The sequence below is a fragment of the Aquarana catesbeiana genome, linkage group LG03, assembly GCF_042186555.1.
Source record: "Aquarana catesbeiana isolate 2022-GZ linkage group LG03, ASM4218655v1, whole genome shotgun sequence".
In the NCBI taxonomy this organism is placed as follows: domain Eukaryota; kingdom Metazoa; phylum Chordata; class Amphibia; order Anura; family Ranidae; genus Aquarana; species Aquarana catesbeiana.
In genome coordinates this window covers 657,310,821-657,320,808 of record NC_133326.1, presented here as the reverse complement: position 1 = coordinate 657,320,808, position 9,988 = coordinate 657,310,821, and positions in this window count along the sequence as shown.

Sequence of the window (9,988 nt, the reverse complement as noted above, 5' to 3'; positions counted from 1 at the left end):
TTACCCCTGTCAGATAACCCTCACCCTAATATTACATCACCGACATGTAACCTTACCCTAACGTTTGGCCCTTCATACCTAACCTTCACCAAAACACTTGACTCCTGACACCAAGCCCTTAACATAGAACTTGGCCCCTGACTTTTATCCTAACACTAAACTGTCAAGCTCTAACACCGCTCCTTCACTGCTCCTGCCCATTGAAATCAATGGGGCAGGGCGGCTATACCGCCGGCATAGCGCCGCTGTAGCGGTGCTTTATGGGAGGTTTTAACCCTTTGTCGGCCGACTAGCGACCGCCCCACTAGCGACCGAATACCGCCGCTAAAACGACGGTAAAGCGCTGCTAAAAATAGCGGTGTTTTACCGCCGACGCCCCACTGCCCCAGTGTGAAAGAGGCCTAAAGCGCTGCAAAGAAGCCGCTTGCATGACTTTTTTTGACGCCCTGCCAGCGCAGTGCCTCACTGTGAAAGCACTCGGGCTTTCACACTGGGATTGCAGGTGAGGCTTCTTTCAGGCGCTTTTTTTTAACGCTAAAGCGCCTGAAAAACGTTCCAGTGTGAAAGGGGTCTTAGTGTAACACTTGACCTCTGACCTCTACAATAACACTTAACCCCTGCCAAATAACAATTACCATACACTTGCCCCGGCCCTTAACCCAAACACTTAACCTAGCCCCTGAAGTGAGCTCTTACACCCAACCTCCCCCCAAAACTAATTCCCCCGGTGCAAATTTTAAGGAATAATCATTTATGAACAGTGTTTAAAATAAAAAGTCCAATGGAATGTGAATGGATAAAAACAACACAGAGAGGTATTTTATGATAGCTGTTCTGTAGTAAATCTATCATATTCCCAGGTACAACTGTTCAATAAATGGGATGAGCCCTGGAACTTAGAAACAATGAGCAGCATTGACAGAGGTGAGTTCTGACAAATGTACTAAAAGAGCTTACCTACACAAGTGTCCCTTCCACCCTGTGTTACTATAAAGGTAAATGTTGGTTTACTGACAGAACTACTAACCTTACAGCCCACACAACTGTAATGTGAAAGGGGAAGGTACACCTGTCTACACTATATTGCCAAAAGTATTGGGACGCCTGCCTTTACACGCACATGAACTTTGATGGCATCCAAGTCTTAGTCCGTAGGGTTCAATATTGAGTTGGCCCACCCTTTGCAGCTATAACAGCTTTAACTGTTCTGGGAAGGCTGTCCACAAGGTTTAGGAGAGTGTCTATGGGAATGTTTGACCATTCTTCCAGAAGAGCATTTGTGAGGTCAGGCACTGATGTTGGACAAGAAGGCCTGGCCCGCAGTCTACACTCTAATTTATCCCAAAGGTGTTCTATCAGGTTGAGGTCAGGACTCTGTGCAGGCCAGTCAAGTTTTTCTATACCAAACTCTCTCATCCATGTCTTTATGGACCTTGCTTTGTGCACTGGTGCACAGTCATGTTGGAACAGGAAGGGGCCATCCTCGAACTGTTCCCACAAAGTTGGGAGCATGAAATTGTCCAAAATGCCTTGGTATGCTGACACCTTAGGAGTTCCCTTCACTGGCACTAAGGAGACAAGCCCAACCCCTGGAAAACAACTCCACACCATAAACCCCCCTCCACCAAATAGTTTGGAGGGGTGGCCCAATACTTTTGGCAATATAGTGTGGATGAGCGAGTTTGGGGGGAGGAACTTGACCGGCCTGCACCTAAACGATGAATTAGAAACTAAAAATGGGAAAGTTGGGACTTTGAAATGAGGTTATGGACACTGTGGAAATGACTGGATAAAAACATATTTATTGATCGTAATGAAATGCACAATCATATCGGTATAAACCACATATATAAAAGACATTGCAATAAATATCATTCCATAAAGTATTTACAAGCACATATGTATGTGCAAACGTAATACAGACATCAAGAGTACATCAAATATATACCCACTTGGTGCCATATAGTGGTGACCATTGATAAATTGTACAGACAAAACAGAAAATGTCATATATGTACATGTGATGTTACAGCAGCACTTTCACCGGGAATAAGGTGTGACAATACAATCATACTACAAATAGAATGGTTCTGGAGTGGAGGTATACAAAGGACATATATATGCATCCCACAATGTCCGACGCGTTTCGTGTGAAGGACACTCATCAGGGGCGATAGCACAGGGACATCTAGAAAAAATCATAAGGTGCAATTAGTCTGGGTAAATCTAGTCATACTAGGGGAGGGCAGAAAAGCCCACCCTGAGTACTTACATGTAATAAAAGGTATAGCGGGTGTGGTACCAGGGTCCAGGAGCATGTCTGACCCGGGAGCTGAGGTATTTCTGGGGTAGCGTGCAGGTGGAATGCACATAAGCCACCACTGGTCCCAGAGCCCAGGCTGCTGATATTCATGGTAAAAAAAGATGATAATAATGCGCCAGTAATTACTGCCTAGAATGAAAAGGACATAATAAATATGTCAGTCATGCTAGGAATAAAAAAAAAAATATATATATATATATATATATATATATATATATATATATATATATATATTGAATAAAATAAATGAAAGAAAAGGGAGAAGAGGAGTAGATCTCTAACTAAGACAATATTGCAAAATGGACGTCTGTGCAGATGGCAAAAAATTGGAGTGGAAGTATAATCACACCCAAAACATGGTAAAGTCTGATGTAAAAAATATATGTACATAGCTGCAGAGACAGTTCCGTTTGCTGAAAGTAAAACAAGTAAAAAAAGAGGGAAACTGGCTAGCAAAAAGAAAAATTACCTAATCATGACTTACATGTGCCCCGAAAGGAGCGCTGTAATGAAGTGTAGCATATCTTGTCCATAACAGCCCAGACTGTGGCAGGGGGGTCAATATATACACAGCCCGCACACGTGCACGCCAAACCCCCAACCAGCATCACAACAAGCACGGCAAGGGGTGGGGCGGGGCTCTGACACAGACGGCAGACGCCGTCTGTTGGGAACACCCCTATTCCCCACCTGACCGGTGTCTTATCGAATTCAGTCCCCTATCATATAGTGTCCTCCCTGTACTGCGCAGGCGCAGTACGGAGGACAAAAGAGACGCCGAAAGTCTCCGAAGTTCAACAGCTGATCGTCAGCTGTACACGGCGCCTGCGCATTTATTCTTACCCTATGTCCAGGATCATTCCCTACTATCCAAGTGGACATAGAGTTAGAATAAATATTTGCCGAGCGCAGCGAGGCCGTGCCCGAAGCGTGGCGAGCGAAGCGAGCCCGCGAGGGGCCCTCTTACACTGCCATCGCTAACAGGTGCCCGAGCGCCGTGTACAGCTGATGGTCAGCTGATCAACTTCGGGCATTTTCGGCATCTCCTGCTCCTCCGTACTGCGCAGGCGCTGCGCCTGCGCAGTACGAGGCGGACACTATTTGATACGAGGACACTATATGGCAGAACACCGGCTAAGATGGAAAAAACTCCTGTCTCAGCGTCATGACGCCACATAGGTCGTCAAACGTGAGGCAGGGAGTGTGGCGCCGATGCGCCGTGGGTGCCCGCCCACCCCACCTGACAGTGCACTCCCCCTGTCCCAAACAGGGCAAACAGGAGGAGGGGGGAAGTGAGGGGACACCCAGAGTGCATCGCAGCTCCCGGGTGTCAGACACAAAAATGGCCCGGGACCAACAAAAGGTCCGCATCATATTCCCAAAACGGTGACACCGCGCCACTGTGCTGCATGGTCGCATGCGCAGCAAAACCATGCATCCAGAAAAAACACAGGAACCGGAACGTGGCACATCACCCTCCCGGTTACTGTGAAAATTCCCACTCGGGTGGCAGGGGAACACTGCCAACCCAGTCCATAAACCTCCATCCCTAAAGCAACCAGCAGCGGGGGGGGGGGGGGGGGGATTGGGACTTTAAATGAGGCACATATGTGGTGTGCCTCCATCCCTAAATTCGAGACTAAAAATGGGAAAGTTGGGACTTTGAAATGAGGTTATGGACACTGTGGAAATGACTGGATAAAAACATATTTATTGATCGTAATGAAATGCACAATCATGTCGGTATAAACCACATATATAAAAGACATTGCAATAAATATCATTCCATAAAGTATTTACAAGTAAACGATGAATTAGAGTGGAGACCTGACCTCACGAATGCACTTCTGGAAGAATAGTCAAACATTCCCATAGACACACTCCTAAACCTTGTGGAAAGCCTTCCCGGAAGAGTTGAAGCTGATATAGCTGCAAAGGGTGGACCAACTTAATATTGAACCCTACGGAGTAAGACTGGGATGCCATTAAAGTTCATGTATGTGTAAAGGCAGGGGTCCCAATACTACTGACAATATAGTGTAAGTGGGTTTTCTTTCTTATGCTAACCACCAGTGTAAGGGGGTATTCTACTTTCCAATTACCTCCAATGTATTCTTCACCCTGCTGACCACCAGGGTATCAGGGCATTCGTCTGCCCGCTGACCACCAGAGTATCAGGGCATTCGTTTGCCTGCTGACCACCAGAGTATCAGGGCATTCGTCTGCCTGCTGACCACCAGAGTATCAGGGCATTCGTCTGCCTGCTGACCACCAGAGTATCAGGGCATTCGTCTGCCCGCTGACCACCAGTGTACCAGGGCATTCGTCTGCCCGCTGACCACCAGAGTGTCAGGGCATTTGTCTGCCCGCTGACCACCAGAGTATCAGGGCATTCTTTTGCCCTCTGACCACCAGCGTAACAGGGCATTCTTATGCCTCCTGACCACCAGAGTATCAGGGCATTCTTATGCCTCCTGACCACCAGAGTATCAGGGCATTCTTATGCCTCCTGACCAGCAATGCAAGGGGACATTCTTCTTCCTACTGACTACATTTGTAAGGAGCCTTTCTTCCCACTGACCACCATTGTAAAAGGGCATTCTTCTGCTTTCTGACCCCCCAGTATGGGGGGGCATTGTTCTTCTTGCTGACCACCAATGTAAGGAGTCATTTTTCCAACTGACCGCCAATGTAATAGGGCATTCTTCTGCCCTCTGGCCACCACTGTAAGGGGACATGCAAAATACCAGTTGCCACTGAGATTTCACTATAAAGGGGGCCCCGTCAAAATTTTGCAATGAGCACCCAGTATTCTAGGACCCAGCTGTGAGTGTCAACACCCGCCAACTCTGCAGGCAGCACTATTTTTGCCTCGCTGAGACATAAGGCAACATTAAAGCTATGGTTTGTACACCTCTATGCTCCCTGTCTTAACATTTGTGAGTTGCTTTGATAGGCAGTCGGGAAGCAGTAAAAACACAACCCAATTGCCTATTAAAATAAGCACACAACACCTAAGGTGGGTTAAATGGCCAACATGGCCTTTTATTAATAAAACAACTTTTGTTAACAACACACACTGTAAGAACCCACCTAACTACACTATTTCAACTAAACTGTGTATATATATATATATATATATATATATATATATATATATATATATATATATATATATATCTTTTAAGATCCAAGGCGGTACCAATGTAACCATTACCCTCTTTATTTGTGTCAGAGGCACATCTAACTGAGTTGCCACCCCAGCCGCTATTTATGAAGACTCAGGGCCTAAACCCAGCTAACCTCAGCCACCCCAGGGTCCTTAAGCTGCACGGTCACTAGCCAGTGAACCGTTCCCACTCGAGGATACCATACCTGATGGTTCCCCACCGCTTACCCAGAATGCACCACATTCTACCACCGCCAAGGATCCTAAAATGCCACAGCGCACAGGTATGACTCCTTATACCTGAGCGCTCCGCCACACACGAAGAGCCCTCTGTACTCTATCTTCTAAGCCCAAAAACCACATATCCATCCCAACTGCGTTGAGGTGAACGCCATCACCCCTAAGGAACCGCCACGTCTTGGACTCCAATTCCTGACGCCTAATGACCAGGCCACCATTCCTGACAAAGAACCTCCCCACCTCCTTATTGACTTTAACCCGGGCCTTATTGATTCGATCCACAGATCTGGACTCTCTCCAAACAGTGCATGCCACGATCTCTGACCAAATAAAAACAGTGCCCGGGAAGTCACAGCGAAGCCTGAGGAAATCGAACCGAATGTCTCTGATCAGTTCTCTAGAACGCCTGACACCCAAATCATTTCCCCCAGCGTGAATCACCATAATATCTGGGGCCCAGTCCCAGCGTGCAAATCTATGCACTTCGGGAACAACCCTGCTCCACATCATGCCCCTTACCCCTATCCAACGAACACTACCCTCTTCCCAGGGTAAACCTAACTGCCTAGCATCGGGCCTAACTTCAGCCCTCCTGGCCCCCCAATAAACAAATGAATGCCCGAGGATCCACACTAGGCATCTGTGACCTGAAACAAATAAAGAAAAACATTGCCCCACCAACCTGGACTTAGAACAACAAGAACAAATAAGACCAACACAGATAAAAGAATTAGCATGAGTGTCACCACAAACATAACGACAAAGACCCCCCCCCCATGCTTACACTAAATGAGGTCTAACATACAGCCTGAAACGATTTGACTCCCATCTGCCGATACGTTTAATCATCTCCGCACCCAACCCCCATCTTGACGCCTCATTTGCGGCTCCTATCCGGAAAGAGTGTGAACCGAATTGCCTGGGATCCAGGCCTGCCGCTTTCAGACTTTTGCGAAAAAACGCAATGAATTGAAAACGCGATAAATACGAGCCATCCTTGTGCATCAAGAATGGTCCTGCACTATCAGGCCTGACCGCAATAAGTCAGGATACCGCCGAGACCGGGCACAGCCCGGCTACCTCACCCCGAAACAACTCCAGGATTACACCTTTTCCAGCCTGATCCGTTTTAGACTTACGAATCACTAAGCTTACTGACACCTCTGTTACAGTTACATCTTCTCTGAAGAGTCCCCCAGCAACATGCTTGGCAGAGCTAACCAATTCCCCTATACGTAAAGCCCCAAAAAAGGCCAACAGGAAAGCCGCCTGAAACAAGATCTGTTCGTACCCGTCCCCACACACACCCGGAATGCTAGCCATAATCAGCCGTAAAGTGGCGAAGGAAACCGGGCGCCGAAAATCTCTGGACTTGCTCCCTCTACGATATCCCTTCATAGCCTGCCTTACGATAAAAGATTTCGTGACATCCTTACCTCCTTGTAGTTTAAACCAAAAGGCCAAGCCCGCTAACTTGCGGTCCACCGAAGACACAGATGCCCCCCGCAGAAAGTTTTGAACAATGAAGTACAGGACCAAGGCCGACACGTCGTCTCGGGGCTCAAGCCCCCCTACCTCCTCCAGCAAAGCATTCCATTCCCTCCACACACCAGCGTATGCGCCCCATGTTGCCTCACTCAGGGATTTGCGAATGAATCCTGCGGCGACTCCAATGCGATCGTCCATAACCCTGGAGGACAGGGGGTACCACGTTGCTCCGCGTCCGGCGCCAAGATCCAAAACTCTTTCCACTGCGAACGAGACAAGGCATCCGCAATCCTGTTAGAAACCCCCGGAATGTGCACTGCATAGACAAAAGCATTCAGGCGAAGGCATAACAACACCAAATGTCGTAACAAGCGCACCACCGGAAGGGAGGAGGCCGACAGGGTGTTGATGGCAGTGACCACTCCCAAGTTGTCACAGTGGAAACGCACTTTTTTATTCTGAAACGCCCTACCCCAAATTTCCACCACCAGCACTATCAGAAACAATTCCAAAAGCGCTAAGTTACACAACCACCCGGCCTCCCTCCAAGTATTGGGCCAACCACCGGCACTCCACTTACCCTGGAAGAACGCTCCGTATCCTCCGGACCCGGCCGCATCCGTAAACAACACCATGTCCGCATTGCTAACGGGGCCCGACATCCACATCGACCTCCCATTGTAAGTTGCCAGGAAATCATCCCAGACCCCAAGATCAGCTTGGTGATCCCGGGTCAAACGAACGAAATGTCTGGGGTTGCTGACCCCCGCCATGGCCAACGAAAGCTGTCGGCAAAATATCCTGCCCATTGGGATGATTCTGCAGGCAAAATTTTATTTGCCCAACAGGGACTGCAGCTCCCTAACCCGAACCTTGCGTCTGCCCCCCATATCCTTGACTTCATGCCGCAAGGCCACCAGCTTCGCTTCCGGCAAACGGCATTCCATGGCTACAGAATCAATCATTATCCCCAAGAAAACCAATTCCGTCGTGGGGCCGACTGTTTTTTCCGGTGCTAAGGGAATTCCAAAACGATCCACTACGTGCTGTAACGTGCCCAGCAGCACCGCACACGCGTTAGAATCCGAAGGGCCTATACACAAGAAATCATCCAAGTAATGGATGACGGAATTTAGACCGGACACATCCCGCACTACCCATTCCACAAAGGAACCGAAGGTCTCAAACAGCGCGCACGAGATGGAGCACCCCATCGGCAGACAACGATCGACAAAATACGACTCTTGCCACCTGCAGCCCAGGAGGTGCATACTATCCGGATGGACCGGGAGCAGACGAAAAGCCAACTCCACATCAACTTTCGCCAACAAAGTCCCCCGTCCGTACCTACATACCCATGCTAACGCGGCATCGAACGATGTGTAGGTGACCGCACAGGCCTGTGGATCAATACCATCATTTACCGATGCCCCTTTAGGATGAGAAAGATGGTGAATCAAAGGGAACTTGCCAGGTTCCTTTTTGGGCACCACACCCAGAGGAGACACAATTAAACCCTCAATTGGCGGGGAAGAAAACGGACCGCCCATCCTACCCAAAGAAACTTCCTTCTGTAGTTTCTCCGTTACTACCTCCGGGAAAAGGCGAGCTGACTGCAGATTATCGGAAATCGGCGGAACCGTAGTCAAAGAGCACGGGATTCTAAAACCCACCGAGAATCCCTCCCACAGGAGTCGAGCCGACTCCTGGTCCGGATACCTATTTAGGAAAGGAAACATCTTTCCCACCATCACTGGTGTCTTCCCTTTTTCCAGACCCATCTCCCGCCTTGTTTTTTCCCGCCTTGAAACACCTAATGAAGGAATGACTGCCCCCGCATCCTGAGCATTCAGGATTGCAAAAGGCGATACCGCCTTTTTTCCTTGTCCTCCTTCTTACTCTCGTCACGTTTAACGCGATCTAAATTAAATTTTTCAAGGGGGAGCAGGGAAAATATTTCCACGTACTCCCCTTTCCAAATACGGTCCCTCACTTCCTGTTTGAGGTGCGCACCCAAAGGGCCTTCGAAGCATACATATACCTCGCACTTCGCTGCGTCCGCCAATCTTACCTTATCCACCTCCTTGTCACTATTGTCCGGCGGCTTCTCCCCCGAGGCCTCTCCACTCGTTCCTTGTGGCACATCCAACGCTATTACTACAGACGGAGGGGCAGATGGGATTTCCACTGGCTGCACCTGTCTCCCTGAACTGTCCCCCACCACAGCCCCCCCCCCTGGCACCCCCCCCCCCCCCCCCCCACTGCCAAGCCTTTGCAGCAACTCTCTTAACCCCAGCAATACCTCCCTCGTAAGCACCTCTGACCCCACACTCCCAGAAGTCCCCCCAACCTGACCATGGGCCCCCAAACCCGACAATACAGAGGGAGAAATGAAAGGAAGAATAGCAGCATTGCACTCACCAGGCTGCATGGGGCCAGGAACCCCTCCAGCCGCCGGACCGACTTCCCCCACGGCGTCACCGACATCCTCTTCTAATTCTCCCTCTTCCACGCTGCTGTCTTCCGCTCTCTGTCTCTCCGCTGGCGACCCGGGAACCGCAAGCCGCCTGTGTGCTGGCCGTCCTCTCTCCCCCTCAGCCGCTGCCGATCCTCTTGCCGCCGACAGGCTTGCCGGCCTGCGCCGTTCGGAACGTCCGACCGCCCTGACGTCATCCTCCTGCGCCCCCGGCCTTACCCGGGCTCGCAGGCACCACCTGTGGCCTGGAGGTGCGCGCAGGTGCCGAAGCTCTCCCTCGGGCAGACGTGCC